Here is a 16,700-nt window from a genome sequence, read left to right on the forward strand (position 1 = left end):
AAATAACCTTGACGTATCAATTCAGGCAAGGGAATTGGCAGTTAACACCAAAAGGATATAGAATATCTTTGTGTTAGCGAAGTAACGCCGTGCATACTGTTAAACCATTTTTTTAGTTCAATATAAATTAGTATTCGAATCAAGGGTGTTAGTTATCAAGTCCGAGTCAAGTTGCAAGTCTTAAGTTTGAGATTAAGCCGAGACTTAAAAATATGGACTCCAAGGCGAGTCATAACTCTTTAATCCAAGCCCCTATCTCGGGTATAACTATATAATAAATTTCTGTCCCAATGTAAACCCTGGGGAGAACGTATCCCTTCGGAAACCTAAAGTTGACCCGTTATGTCATCTAAAGACAAAAACTAAGCAATCAACACACCTGTTGCCTCTATGTACTTTGTTATATATAGTTTTTAAAAAGAGTATGATGACGTCACATAAATTAGTGAGGTGTATCGATTGGATGGGTCATTATCACAATTCTTACTTTGTAATAAAAACCCAATTCGTCGTTCAGAAAGTTTCCTTTGACATCTTTTACCTTTTGTGGTAATTATTGTTTTTATTTTTTTTCATTGACAGTTCATAAATTGGATCACATAGCAGAGTAAAACCATATAAAAATAACGTAACTTATTGGATAAACTGTAGAGAAATTAAATTTTAAAGCCCTAAATAACTATTTTTAAGGAGATAAAAGGGGGTTATGTCACATAAAATATACATTTAAAACCTGTCAGATATTTATAAGTCCTTATCAAATATGGGTATAAGTGCAGATTACTTGTCATAACGTAATAAATATCAATCATTGGTGGTATAATGTTCTACCTGTCTAGATAGATACAATGTCAGTTTGTTCTGTATTTGCAAAGAGGAGATAAAGTGGAATTTTCTTGATATTGAATATATTTTGCAAATATACCCACAACTAACTAAAGAAGTCCAAATCTGCATTTATAATATGTACATTATTTTATAAACTTTATTCATCTTCTGAATTTGTACAAATCATTTGAAGACAATAACTGAACTTATGTATAAGCCCAAATCCGAACTGATCTCAGTTTTTTCTATCAGTCGTCTGAATTCTAAAGATGACTGAGAAAATAAATGACATCAGTTTCTGAATTTTCGCTCATAAATAAATTTGATTATTGTCTTCAATTAATTTGTACAAAAAATTCCGTTCTCCTTAGTTATTCCCCTGTATTTTAATCTCAAGAAAACCGTCAAGCACGGTAGTTGAAACATTATATTTTGTGGTTGTTTCTCTACTAAGGGGCGTATCGAAGGGAGGATGTCCTCATATACCTTGGAAATCTTGGGCAACAACCTCTCGGGAAAAGACACTACAAATTTACTTGTATAATGTGTAAAACGGATCAAAAATTATGGATAAAAAAGCTGTTTCGGAAATTTTAAGGGATAAAGGTTGAAGCTTGTGCTATTTTTTTTTTTATTTTTTTTTCATTCCTTTACAATTCCTCTTACAATATGACTAATATTATTCGCAAAATGCATAAAAAATGTTAATTATTTATTCATAAACTCTCCCCTATTGTTATTTGAAATATAGAAGATTCCACCGTGCAACAGCATTTCGGCCCGCAAGCCGATACACACATTTATTACTGTTATTTAAACCAGAAAATACGAATATGACCGTTAAACTTTTGTCGAATATCAGTTTGGCCTTTATAGCTTTTTTTTTTTTTAAAAAATCAATAGATCGATAGATTACCATAATATTTCTGATTAAAATAAATATAAAATAAATCGCTGATTATTTCTATTATTATCTATAGAATCTATTATTTTAAATATGAAGCATCTATAAGCTTGTTTTAATCCCCTTTCATTTACATTATTATTAGTTATTTAGTAAAAATCATTATAAAGGATTTAATTTTTGTTCCGTAATATTATTGCAATCTATATTCACGAAACCTGTTTACATAACACCTACAAATTGCAATCAAGATAAAGTAATGAATTATTCATTCTTTTAAATGCTGAATTTTTTGTATCAATTTATAATTACTTTTATTTTCATTTATATAGTTATTTCATATCCAAATATGGCATTGAATCGTAGTTATACTCTAAAAACTTGATTTTTTTTAAGGCTCTATAGTCCAAACCGATATCCGTTAAATGCATTAATGGTCATATTCTCAGAAATGCGTCATATTATATCCTACAAAATCCACGTCATTACCTTTATTATTTCATGCAACCTTTCCTCCGAAAATAAACATAAAACAGGGCAAGCATCAATTTTGCCGACTACACAATAATTGTTCATAAATTACAAGGAGCTAATTTTGATTCAACCAATCAACAATCAGAAGACTTATTAGTGAGAACAATCGACAGCTGCAAACAAAATACAATTTATGCTTTTGTTTTACCGAGGTAAGACAATGACACAAAACACACGGTTAAAGCAACAAAGGAGTGGTTCAAGAAGAAGCACATTAAGGTTGTAGAGTGGCCTAGTCAGTCTTTGCACATCAATCCCAAATGAAATATTAATCAGAAAGAAAACTTATATAATCAAAAGCAAAGGATTAAATACTTGTTTGTTATGATTGGGTTTACGAATTATTATTTAAATTAGCAATTTTTGAGTTGCACTTTTCTAAGATAACATTTGAGTTGGTACACGTCTCATTCATTCTGAAAAAGAGAAACTTCAATTTTATTGCTTTATTTGACAATATATTGGGGGAAAAATGAGTCATAAAAAGTATTGTTGAAAATATTTTGAAAGTTACTTCACTCCCCCAACAGAAACATGGCAACAAATAGCCATTAATTTTAATATAAAAACTGAAGTAGTTTTTTTGTAATTTTTATTAATACAACAAAGTTGCACTCCTGGGTTTTTATAATAACATTAACTCTTGCTTGCTTCAATAACAAAAGATGTTCCATTAATGGAATTAGAGCATTTCATTATGTGACCATGAGATACAATTTGAGTATTCAATGAGTTGATACAATTGGACTGAATAGAGTTAAGCATCTGTTCTTTGGCAAATAAAAATATTGTTAATTTTAGTGAAAAAGTCTTTAAAAAGTAAGAATGACTCAATTTCAGACATATTTTCTTGATTTACAGAATAACGAGGAAAAATTAATATTATGGACATGTTGCTCAACTGAATTCCTCACAAAAGTAGGATATATTGTTATTACTCCTGCAAACATAGATAAGACTCTTAATAAAGTAATAAAAGATATTACTGAATAAGTAAAAGACAAATAACAGCGAATCGATACCAACTATTGAGAAGAAAACAAGACTGTAGGAAAACATTTGATGAATTTTAATATTGCTTGAAAAAAAAATTGTACAAATATGAAGGTATTCAAAATTATTTTTTCAGAACAAAACTCCAGTAATAAATTTATATCCTGTATTACAAACTCTTTACATACAAGATTCCCATAATTGGCCAAACTAAGAGCAACTACAATAAATGTTTCAATAAAATAAAATATATATATTTTAATTAATTGTTTTGTTTTGTTTTTTTCATTAGAATTATAAATAAAGTTACAATGATTCCTTAAGACATTTGTTATAAGATTGTTTTAATTCAATCATTAGTGTGTTTGTTCTATGTAATGATTGATTTAACCATAGCAGAGGACTCCATAACTTCAAGGTTGGATTAAATATGAAGAAAAGTCTTAAATTTTACCCTATTTTCCAATAAAAAAAATATACAATAATTTTATAGAATAAATATCCTTAAAAATTTTTATCATAAATTTAGAAATTGAATGTTGATGCACATTCACATTAACAGTACTGAAATGGTAAAAGTTCGAAATTTGGTATTGCAGGATGCTTTTTATTCATCAACACAATAAAATAACTTTCAATCATCTAAAAAAATTGTCGTTCATGGACGTGTTTTGATTTACAAAAAAAAACTGTAAGACATGTGGAAAATCTTTTTTCTTTAAAATTAAAGCTTTGAATTGAGATACGGGATTTGTTTTAATTTGAGTTAAGTATTTCAACAGTACTCGAAAAAGATTGTTCTAATTTCTGTCACATTATGAGTATTTGAATCCTATTAATATAAACTTTGAGTACAGCGTATTACCCGTATATATTTTTCTTTTCTTTATTTTTACTACTCAAATCTAGTTGCCCAAAATGTTAAATTGTCATAATAATGTTTCTTTTTTTTAGCAAAAATGAACTCTTGACTTATATTTGACAATAATATATTTAGTATATTGGTTTATAGAGCAATGTTGATCAACTATTGTTGAAAGATATCATCCTGGTTTACAATAATGAATTAATACATATAAACTCTGTATCTCTAGTTAACTCCCTAATTTGAAAAGATCAACATGAAGAAATTATTTTTTCCTCCATTTTAGAGATCGTTTAATTTAAATGTAAAATAAACTAAAACTTAAAGTGGTCATCCTGACAATTTAGAGAATGTTTGGGAGGAAATCAGCTTAGCTGACATGTTTTTGTAATAGTTCTGTTACCCGGAGTCGTGAGATGAAAGGAAATAAACACACTCGCCTCTCTGTATATATCAAGCTATATTACTCTGAAGTCAATCATCAATTCTACTACAAGTTCAAAAAGGACTTACACTTATATGTAACTTCTAAGAAACCCTTCATTACTTCTCATCGTCTTTAATGAGCACACGCACTAGTTATTACTTAGATGTTCTGTCTTCAAGAATGACACAATAATGAACAGCCTCCGAAAATAAAAAAGCTTGTTCTGATTGCCAACTAGAAAAAGCTGCTCCTGCTGCCCAGTTCATATTTTGTACAGCCTTGTATATGTATATATATATAATTTATAAACCAATTAATTCTTCTCATCTATATATATATAAATTAGATATGTATAATCAGTTGTCAAGCAAGGAGAAATAATATCCTATGATAAAAATCCTAGAATTTATATAGATTATAACCAGGATGATATCCTTTCCTTGTCTTAATAATTCAAATCTAAACCCTTGTCTGAATTTGTAAGGAAAAAAATCGAAATAATAAACTAAACTCAAGTCTCATATTTAAAAGCAAAGATTGGATTCAAAAAGTATTTTATTCTATGAATAAATTAATTTATATGGAAAATCGTAGATTATGAAACCTATGTAATACACTAACTTATTGTAAATTGCTACATAGTGTTCATGAATAAAATTTATTATTAATGAGAGAACGTTATGGTCTACAAATAGTAGGAGCTACCTGTAGTACCCCACCTCGCCCAGAGTTATTAATCATTGTTGAACCGACAAAATTTGCTTTAATAATGTAGAAGATAACTCCTAAGATACTCCCATTTGTTACTCAATACATAGATCTTCTCTCCACAAAATTGAATGAAGAAGAAGAATATTTTGAAAAAACAAACATAGTGACATTATGACTGACGAGCCAAGGAGAACTTTAGTCTCTGGAGTGCAACCTGGATGAGCCTTAGCTACAACGGGCTTGATGCTGTATTCAAAATATTTACAAGAATTCATTAAGATGAGTACATTGTTATTGCTTACAACACAAATATTTAAAGGATATACATCAGGGATTACTCTATACAGTGCGTCTTGTATACACACTAGATATATTTCATTAATATTACTACACTGTTATTTTTTTTATCAAAAAAAAATTTGAATACGATATATATCGGGGAGCACTATATACTGTGCACCCTGTATAAATGCTCGATGAAAAACACCTGAGAAATGTTATTAAATCATTACATCTTTATTTTTTAGATATTTTTCATATACCGACAAACTTTGCCTTACTAATATAGGCTTGAAGTTTATTAAACTTTATATATATATATACGGTGAACATACAAATGCAAGTTTCTTGTCCTAAAACTTGTAATTTTTCAGTTCTTTGCCATAAATCATTAGCCGGGAATAATCCACGAATGGTGATTTTACTTTTAAAAGTGAACTAGTTGAGTTACTTATTCAGTTACAGAACAGATTAAACTTGAATGTCAAGGTATTACTCAATATATTTTGTCAAGTGTTAAAAAAAAATACTTTTGGATCTCGAGCAAGGGGATATGAGCGTTGTATGTTTATAATAGTTTGTAAGTAAAATCGGCAGAGAGTCTTGCAGCAATATAATATTTTATTTTTTAATTTATATTAATAAAGCAAAGTTTGTCATTCCTAATTAGCTGTATAAAATGAGCTTCTATTTAAAATTTAAAAAATTATCCTTTTACTTCCCTGTATATTTTTTTTATAGTTGGGAATTTCAACAATGATTTATATTTATTTTTCGAATCTGTTATTTTTTAATTATTTTAGAGATAACATTTAAATACAAAATAACTATGTGGTTGTGTACTCCCTCATAAAATAAACACTAAGAATTTATTAGGGATTCATAAATGTACTTAGAGTAGAATTGAGGATCAAAATCAGAGTTCATCCTAGTTGCTTGTAACATACAGAACAGTATTTATGTGTATTCTCTTTCTTCTCCTCTGGTAAGTAGCTGTTTGTATTTAATATAATGAAACGCCATGGTAGCTCAACAGCTCTCCACAAAAATATTCTTCAAGCTATCAGAGTTACCATATCCATTTTCGACTTATTTATTTTTTAATCATGCCCACAGGTCATTTTTTTTACAACTGCAATTATAGAGCGTTTTCAAGTGACGTCAAAATGAATAAATAGTGCCAACAAACTCACTTATAAAATTTAGTACATAACATTCAGTCTGATGGGACTGTTTTTTTTATTTGTGAAGTCTGAAAAAACCCTTTAGATTCGTCACTCAAAAGGCAATAAAAGTTCAACACTGCAAACTTTTTGAATAATAAACTCCACCTAAAATAATTTTCTCTAAGAATTAAAACTTATTTCTGCCCTATTTTAAATGTCAAAAGTTTACAATCTTGAATATGTTTGACATTTTATGTGGCTTTCACCTTTTTTATTATTATTAAATTGAATAGTTAAACTATTTTATTATACCTACAAAATGACCCTTATGCATCTCAATTTGTTCCAAAGTTATGGTTAATTATGCTTTTAAACCAGGGCTGCGGAGTCAGCAAAGGAAATGTTATATTCCGACTTCAGTATTTTGAATGTCAGCGACTCCAACAAGAAAAATTTTTTAATAATTTATTTTATAGCCTATATAAGTATTATTACGTCATTTGAGTCTAGAGAAAAATATATATAAGAAAAAAGAGAATATGGACCTGGAAACATTTACTTTTGTTTTATTAGAGGATTAGAAAATTGATGCTTGAGATGAGTTTTGGTTGGGAAAATATAGTAAGTCGGTATTTTTGGGGCCAGATAGAAAGAAAAATTGCACAAGAGGACATGAAAATTAAGACTACACAGCTATTCAGTAGTCTAAGGAGTGGTTTGGTGGATTTACTAATTAAATAGTTATGCATAAAGCATACTGACCATATTTTTTTTTGGGCGGAGTTTATGTTTGTATATTTGTTATTTTAAATTTCATTAAGCTTACTTTGAACTCAAAGGTGATATATATGTATATCTAGATATTATTGTACAGGCATTGTATTAAGACTTTTTTGACCGTCCGGGACTGGAAAATTGTTCTCTCAGACAGGTTAATATAGTGCCGTCCAAATAAACAGGATTTTTTATACAAATTCATACAAACTCAGCTCGTTTTGACATATGACACAGTTGTATGGTATAATCATTGATTTCTGCTCTATTTTAAGAAAGTTACATTTACAGCAGAAATTATTGTCATGCTGATAACTTTTGCTACGTAAAGCACAAATTTTCAAAACTGTAAGACAGATGTTTTTTTTTATTAGTACAGGTTAAGAAAAAATGTGCTATCCAGTGAATATGTACTTTAATTTATAATGTTTTATTTAAGAAAAAAAAATGATCTTATTTGCTACATATAGTTAAATCCAGATATAAGAAATTTAGATATACTTAGACTTACATTCATGGTCAACGTTCTCTCAGATACCAATTTTTTACTTCGTAAAATACCTCATATAGACAAAACATGAAATATAAAATCTGCAAAAAAATCAGCTTTCTCTCCCCTACTTTTTTTTTTTTTTTTGCATCAGCTTCCCTAAAGCCTGATTTAAAAAAATAGAATAAAGAACTTCCATGCCGATTTTTCCTTTTTTTGTAGGTAAGTACAAATAGTAAGCTCACGTGAAAAAAACTTTGTTTCTAAATTCATTTCAGATTGCTTTTCAATCAATACGGATATATATCATAAGTGATCCCCCGAAAAACACTCATAATAACACAAAAAGACCAAAAAATGTGTATATGGTATATACTTCAAATATATGAATCTATTTTTGGGCCCAAACTGACTTGTCAAATTGAATCTATTGGGTTTTTTCGTTCTGTTTTTTTTCTAATTGTGACTAGTAGACCATTAAGTGTAATTTGAGTCGTGCCTTGGAAAAATTAATCTGAATTATTTATCAATGGAAAAGGAAAATAATTAATTTGTTGAAGAGTACAAATGCAAATCTGATCCATAATTGAAAAAGAAATATACCATTGCTTTCTTTTGTGACCGGTCGACCATTAAGTGTAATTTGCCGTGCCTTTGAAAGATTAATCTGAATAATTTATCAATGGAAGAGGAAAATAGTTAATTTGTTGAAGAAGTACAAATGCAGATCTGATCCATAATTGCAATAGAAATATGCAATTGCTTTCTTTTGTGTTGATGAGCCTCGTATTTATTCGTTTGACATAGGTACATAAAGTTAGATTTAGATCAAAGAGTATAACAATATACAAAGAAATGTACAAATTGATTTAAGTTTTCTAATTTCTTGTTTCATATCATTCTTCTTGGTTGAAATAAGGGGTTTCATTTACACTGTTTCTCCAAAAAAAAAAGCAGATTTATGCAACAGCAGGATATGTGGAATTCTCTAAATACATATCTTATATATAAACCATCAACATTTGTATGAAATATTCTAAGGACCAATCCTGAAACATGGAAAATTCTAAACATGACATGTCATATTTCTAGTATTACTAAATAATAGTTCAACTCTTCTGTCTTTTTTATATTTTGACTTTTGGGCAGGAGTGTCTGCAGTATTATATATATAATATAGGGTAAGTTACGCATCGTCGGACATATTGAAGAGGTTCATAAACTTTATATAGACATCCAGCGTTATATTTGAGATTTTTTTTTAAATAAACACATTGTAAATATGTTAGTAAGAAGTTTTGTATCAAAATCTTTTCATGAAAAGATCGAATAAAGAGGTTATTAAAGATTTAAAAACACTATCAAAAAATATCCAAAATTCATAAATTTGGACATGTTTCAAATCAAAAAATTTGATTTTTGACGTTACTCGAATCATTTTTCTTCATTTCAGACAGCATGAAACATCAAAAATATAGGAGATAAATATAAATAGGAGTGCAAATGTTGTTTGAATATTTATCTCTTGGGTGGATAAAATTCAAAATACAACGTACTATAATCCTTAAGATGAAGGATCTCATATTATTTTATGTGAACGAATAGAGGGAAGAACAGTCATACGGTACATAAATTAGAAGAAGAAATTTGAAAAAAGGAGGATCCTCATTCCTCCTCCTCCTTTCGTCGTATTAATATAATTTATGATGGATCATGTCTGTGTTTCGAACTCAGGCTCGGGAAGGAATTAAATGGACCCAGTTCTTCGATATGATGTCATTTATTACATGGATAGCTCCAATATCCGATTCACTATTAAATTTCTACTGCGATTCTTACTCTAGCCAAGTATGTATGGAGTCTTTCATTGTCCAAGTCGCTTCACTTCCACTCATCGAACCTCAGGAAATAATCAACTTAGCAAAGATTTGCGATAATTCTAATGTCCTGTTTGCTCGTATCCTCAACTCTAGAAAGTTAAATCGTTATTTCCAATAAATACGATCCTATATTTCATTGACTCTTCATGTCAAAATGTATAATATCCTGATAATATATTGAATAAATTATGAAGAGAATAATCTGAAACTCTTAACCCTTCATTCACTTCAATAGTCAAGAGTTATCATTTGTATTCCGATAGATGATGTTGATTTTCTAGCCTCTTACATTCTTTGTTTTCATTTATCAATAATAATTATTAATTACTACACCACTATCTCTTTTAAACATCTTTGCATTACAGTTCTACAAAATCTAAGTTATTCTCTTTGTTATTCACTAACTTGGAAGATACATATTCGGTCTGGTTCGATTTATTTATAAGCAAGGAAGTAAATGGACTACCTTGTGCCTCAATAACTCTAATGTATGTATTTAAGAATACAAAAGATGCTGAGCTCTTACAGGATTAAAGAACTAATAAATTACAATTCCCCACTCTGTTATTGCAAAACTCAGTTTCTCATCGATTCAATGATTAAGTATTGTTTTCATATTGTATAATTTATAGTTTTATTAATAAATTATGTAATTTAATATTATAATATACAATTCATAATTAAACTAATTTGAGTTCTTAATTGATTAATTAGTTCGTTTGGGTAATAAACCATTGGGAAAGGTGGAGCATAATATAGAATAAAGAATCTTCAGCCGTCTTCGCATATCTTACCCTCAATAAAAGGTATTCATCTAAATCACTTCAAGATTTAACACCCCAACATTGATGATGCTTCTAGTGGAATCATCGGGTTAATGTTGGTATGAGCACCTAATAGGGGATCCATAACAATTATTTAAGCTTGAAAAGGAAATGTTGATAATTTCCCAAGTTGATGAGTTGGAGTAAAGCGACTCGAACACTGAGAGACTCTATACGATACCTCTAATTCTAATTAACTGTTAATCAAATATGTAATGGAGTTATCCATGGAATAAATGGCATTATCTTGCTGAAGTGGATCCGTTATATTCCTTCCCAAGACGGAATTGGATGCACGGATATAAACGGGATCCATTTATTAATTATTAATATGATGATGTGAGGTGTGAAGGCGTTGAATGTACCGTACGTCTTTTCTCCATCCTGATCAACAGCTATTTGAATGATTTCTCTTCGGTATCTATCTATTTTTTGGCTATTTAGTGAGCCATTTCTTATTTTATTCAAACACTATCCCATAACATGAATTTGTCAATTATTTGGTTCATATTATCAGACAGCGATTATTTCGAATATAATAAGACAAAAATTCAGCATATAAATAAAATATTAATGTCAAAACTCCTATTGAACTCGAACATGTTGAATTTGAATTACAAATAATTAGAACCTCGAACTTTAAGCTTTTGTTTCTCAAAAACTATAACATCAATCGATTTGAAATTTTACAGAATTATTTAAAAATATGTGACGATTACATAACAATCTCTTTTGATATCCGTGGTTAACGAAATAAAGAATTGTTGCGACTTAAATGTTAAGTGTCCGAATGCCCTTTTTATAAAAGAAATCCTCTTTTTTCAACTTCCAAAATTTTAAATTTTTGTTTTATGCATTTTAAAAATAGAAGTCCTCTAATTTCCAAAATTTAAATTTTTGTTTGTCTATTAAAAAATTTTCTTCCGCCGTTATTTAACAACGAAATTTGAGCCCATGCGCACGTAGGACGTTGCTGATTGCTTTGGTGGCTAGCCAAAAGTGTTTACTATCTGCATCAATCCACCAATTATGCATTCCACAATCGCGGAAAATGCAGAGTGTCCTTATTACGATCCGCGCCGGACGAGACATTACTGAGATTACAAACTTCTTAAACCAGACAGATCCTTTGTCAAGAGAGTCAGAAAGAAACTGGAAGAGTCTGGAGGAGATTATGAATCAACAGAAAAACGTGCTGATCCAAAGATAATGTTTGACTACCAGATTTTTTTTACTGCGTTGGATCCAGTGCTTGGCATCCGAACTCACCGGACTTCAACGCCATGGACTTCTTTTTGCGACGCATAGTTGATCCTCCCGCAATACAAAACACGAGCTGCTGTCCAGGATCTAGGAGGAATTCTGGAATCTGCCATAAGAGACTGACATCAATGCCTGTTAGTGTTTCCAAGGATTTAGTGGATTCCGTTATTGACTCCAAATGCTATATTTTGAATAATAATACTTTGGTATTAGTTGTAATTAAAATCGGAAGATTATTTCAGGAGAAAATCATTTCTTTTTGAATTGTGTTTATTAAATAGAGGTTACATTTTATATATTCCTCTCACGTGGGAATACAAATTATGTATGATTATTCCAAGTCTCTCGAATTTTTTTCTTCATCTATCAAAGTCTTCCTCACAGGTTAAATGCCCGTTAACACAACACTATCAACTAATTTTTTTTTGTTGAAAAATAGTTTATTTTAAGAATTTATGTAGAATCTCAAAAAATCGAAAATGAAAGTTTATTTTCTTAATAGATAAAAGCAGATAATTAATATGTCATATACATTTGATGAATGAAAACTTATATCTTGATTATGAATATAAAGGAAAAACATAACCTTACAAATTAAATCAATATATCCATTTTAAAAAATCAACAAATTCATTAACTAGTAAATATTTTGACATAAGTATTCAACCTCTTTGATCTTTATTTTGATACAATATATATATATATACAGTTATTTTAAAGAAATAATTTTTTGTTTTGTCGTAGTATGTATAACTTTTTAATATGTTAACTCAATATATATTGACTTGATTTATCAAATTCAATCAACCGTTATAAAAAGAATTAGAGAAGGATTAGTTTTAACTAGTGATGGGACGATTTTAAAAAAATTCGATGCCAATTCTTTAATGTTTTAAATAATATTTAAAAAATAGCATTTTACTGTAAATTTCTAACAATTACAATTGATAAAATAAATCACCTTCCTTTATTTATTTAATGAAAATATTATTTACATTAAATAAAGAACTTGGTGATTCCTTTGCCCGGCGAGCTTTTTCTAATGCAAATTTTCCTAGGGTAAGTAATACATTTAATCAGATAAGAATATATGTCCTAAAAAGCGGGAGCAGTGTTGGTTGGTCCTTATCTCATTGATATGGAAGATGTTACGATAGCTGGTAATAAAACGTTAACAAGGGTTACAGTAAAAAGCACTTCCAACGTTCTTGGCTCCGATTTCAGGGGTGAAAGACCTGAAACCATCAATCATAATACAAAAACATTCCTATAGTTAACTATGACTCTGAGATAGTTTTCAATGTGATGTCGGGCATAAATTAAAAAGTTCCGTTTGATAGATAGTCACGTCAAGGATATTATGATTATAGAATGGGAAATTGAATTATTGAACGTTGGAAATTTAATATGATGATAGTTAAATGATCCCATAGTTCATGCAAGTATTATTATTATAATTATATACGTATATATTATTTATTTAATGTCTTAAGTACTTAATTTGGTTATTTGAAACATTATCTAAGGTGATGGGTGAAGGTTTGGTCGTTATAGGCGTTGACAACAGTAATATATATGTAACATTTAAAATTAAAGATAAAATGCCTAATTATTCATTAATTTTACCACATTTAGAGATTATGGGGTCAATCAGCTTCCTTCATAGTAAATCTCAATGTTTCGCCTGATTATCATATACTTGACGATATCCTTCATCCGATGGAACTTTTTTTGTACATTCATGTCCGACACCTCACTGAGGCGAATCTTTCTTTGAATTGAGTGGCTCAGTAGTTCTGGTTTATATGTGATTTATATGGATATGTTCTACAACACATTCGTACAACGTATCTTTATCCGCCCACTGTTTCAATTAATCCATATCTTCTCATTATAATATTTTAGGAATACACCTTGATGTTCAGGGATTTCGACCCTTCGGAAAAATATTTTTGTCTCACTCATTGGCTCTCATGTCCTTTAACAGGCGGAGCATTCATTGTGAAGATACATTTTAACACAAATTCCCGATATAGAGACTTCCATTCTCGTAGATCATCACTTCAAAAATACATCAGTTGCTGAATGTTTTTTATGGAGTCCTCTTATACTGATGAATTATAGAGAAATTTCATTTAGATGGCTGAGCGTTTAATGTAAATATAAGTCATATTAGAGGGAAGAGTTAAAATTGAGTTATTCGGAGAATCTAGTTTATTCCTGATGTAGATGGATTTTTTCTTTGGTAAATTAGAATATAGGTATCTGCATTCACTCCCATTACTTTTCAATTGTATATTCTAGACACTCGACTCCTACCTTTAATTTGACGTAGAGCGTTTGGGCGAAAATATCATGACTAAATCTTTGGATATTATCTTCTTTAATGTAAGCATCATTCATTATTTATGAAGATACAAATTAACATCAAGGATCGTGATAATGACTTCTAACCTGTCTTAAGAATTAATACATCCATCACTCCAGAGCTATTTATAGTTCCAATATAGAAACTATCTCCTACCTCTGCTATTTTTAATAATTATTATTAAAGTTATTATATGACAACTACATATTTCTAAGTTTGGAAAAACTACCTCAACATTCTACTCCCAGGACATCCATCCTCCGTGCTATTGACTGCTGAGACATAAATAGAACAAAGCTTACCTTAACAAATAACACCCCTCCCTCTCCATCCCTTTTGATTCGTTCTTTCTATTTAATTAAAGTAGCTGGCTATAATAAGAGGATCTATAATTCTTAATCTTGAAATTTAAATAATTCACACAGCGTACTTATAATATTCATCCTATGTTTATTACTAGGGTAAATACTCTTGATTTCTGTATATTTGCTATATCTTATAGGCTAAATGATAGATGTACTTTAAAATAATTATTTATTTAAATATTTTTATTTTGTCTCACAAATTTCTTTATTTATTTTTATTTTTTTCAAATTTCTTTATCATGTTCAAATATTTATATAAATAAATGATATGTAATCATATATTATATTGTTTAAATGAAATTATCAAAATAATTAATAAGGTATACCTTTGAACTATTTAAATCAATATATCAATGAATTTACTTTTGTGTTTTAAACATTACTACTTGACAAATTGTGGAAATAGACAAGTAATAAAGAAATAATTTTATTACCTCGTTATGAGGTTATAGATAAAGTATATTTGCACAACTTTATAAAAAGTAGAGTAAGTTACTTTAAATAACACTACCATTGATTTTGTTATGTAGTTTGGATTTGGAATGTGTTGTTTTTGTCTTGTTTTTGTTTTTTTTTACTAGTTGAGGTGAAATTTTTGGAAGCCGGAAGCTGTATTTATTGGAAGTGACATTTTAGTCTCGAGAACAGATACTTAGCTACATAGCCAGAAACGATTAATATATTTTGGATGATTGGCTTTGAACAGCAACAAGCACTAAATACCCTTATGGAAGTTTGTTCCCCAATTCCCTGTGGCTGTATCTTGTATTTTCTAAATCCCTTCATTTGTTAATACTCTCACAGACAAATCACCACGCTGAAAAAGGAGTGCGCAATAATCAATAGGTACTTCGTTTTCTAAGAATAACTTTTAGCTAGGAACTTTTGGAATACGTCCTGGAGAAAATAATGAAGTGATCTGGAGAGATTCATTGAATCAGTTTCATAACCAAAATATAGTACTCACTCTCATTAAGGCCTGTATTTTTTTCTTTTTTCCGGAAAAGAAGTCTTCCATTCACTTAAAATTCCGTTGTATTTAACAATATAATTAAAATATTTGGACATAATAATATTATAGTTTCTGTTTGTAAGCGTTCGGGCATAACTTCAATATTTTAACCAATTTGTTTTGTACGTCATCAATAAACAAACACATTTATGACGTAATGGAGGCGTAGGGAATATAGGGATTTTTAGTGAAAACATTGAAATTCAATCTGTTCAATAATTTTTTAGGTAGTAACATGAAGGGAGATTGCATTAGCCAGTTAATTCGTCTTGGATTGCTGCAATTCAAATGAAAACTTATGAAAATTTAAACTGTTCAATTAATCTGCTCAATAAAGACAAATAGTGATATTATATAACTATATTTTAAGGTACCTATGGCCCATCAGTATTGAATATTACGCAGGATCCAAAATTATTTGGAGGTAAAGTAATTTTAAAGTTGTTTTTTGTTAGTGCATGTATAAAGCAATCTTCAATTTAGGAAAGTACGGGGTAGGTTAGTTTATTGAGATGTGGTTGAACAGTGTTTAATTTACAAAGGTTATAATTTTAAACTTTTTATTTGTGATATAAAAAAATCAATAAAAAATGTATTATTCATAAATTTGGTTTAGGTAAAGACTAAGAGGATTGTTGCGTAGCTATCTCTTGATTGTTTACTGCTAATGATTATTTGGTATCTTTGCAATTTGTTGGGTTGTCTTCAAAGCATGCGTAACTGTGGGAGTACACAATACCTGTTTAGGAGTAATTCTGACAAAAATAACCTTTTTTTATCAAATCCAAGAGCCTACCAAAAAGAAATTGCGTTCTTTGGTTTTTTACTTATTCTTCTGGAATAAATTAGGTACTTTAACATTCGATTTAAATATACAAACATAAGTTATGAATAACTTAATCTATTTGAATTTTTAAATTATTTGACCACTACCATTTTGTGCCCAAATGTGCCCCTGACTCATGCGTCCGTGGACCGGACAGGCTCATACTATTCATTTGTATAAATATATAGTTA

The sequence above is a fragment of the Lepeophtheirus salmonis genome, chromosome 13 (genome assembly GCF_016086655.4).
Source record: "Lepeophtheirus salmonis chromosome 13, UVic_Lsal_1.4, whole genome shotgun sequence".
NCBI classification, from domain to species: Eukaryota; Metazoa; Arthropoda; class Copepoda; order Siphonostomatoida; family Caligidae; genus Lepeophtheirus; species Lepeophtheirus salmonis.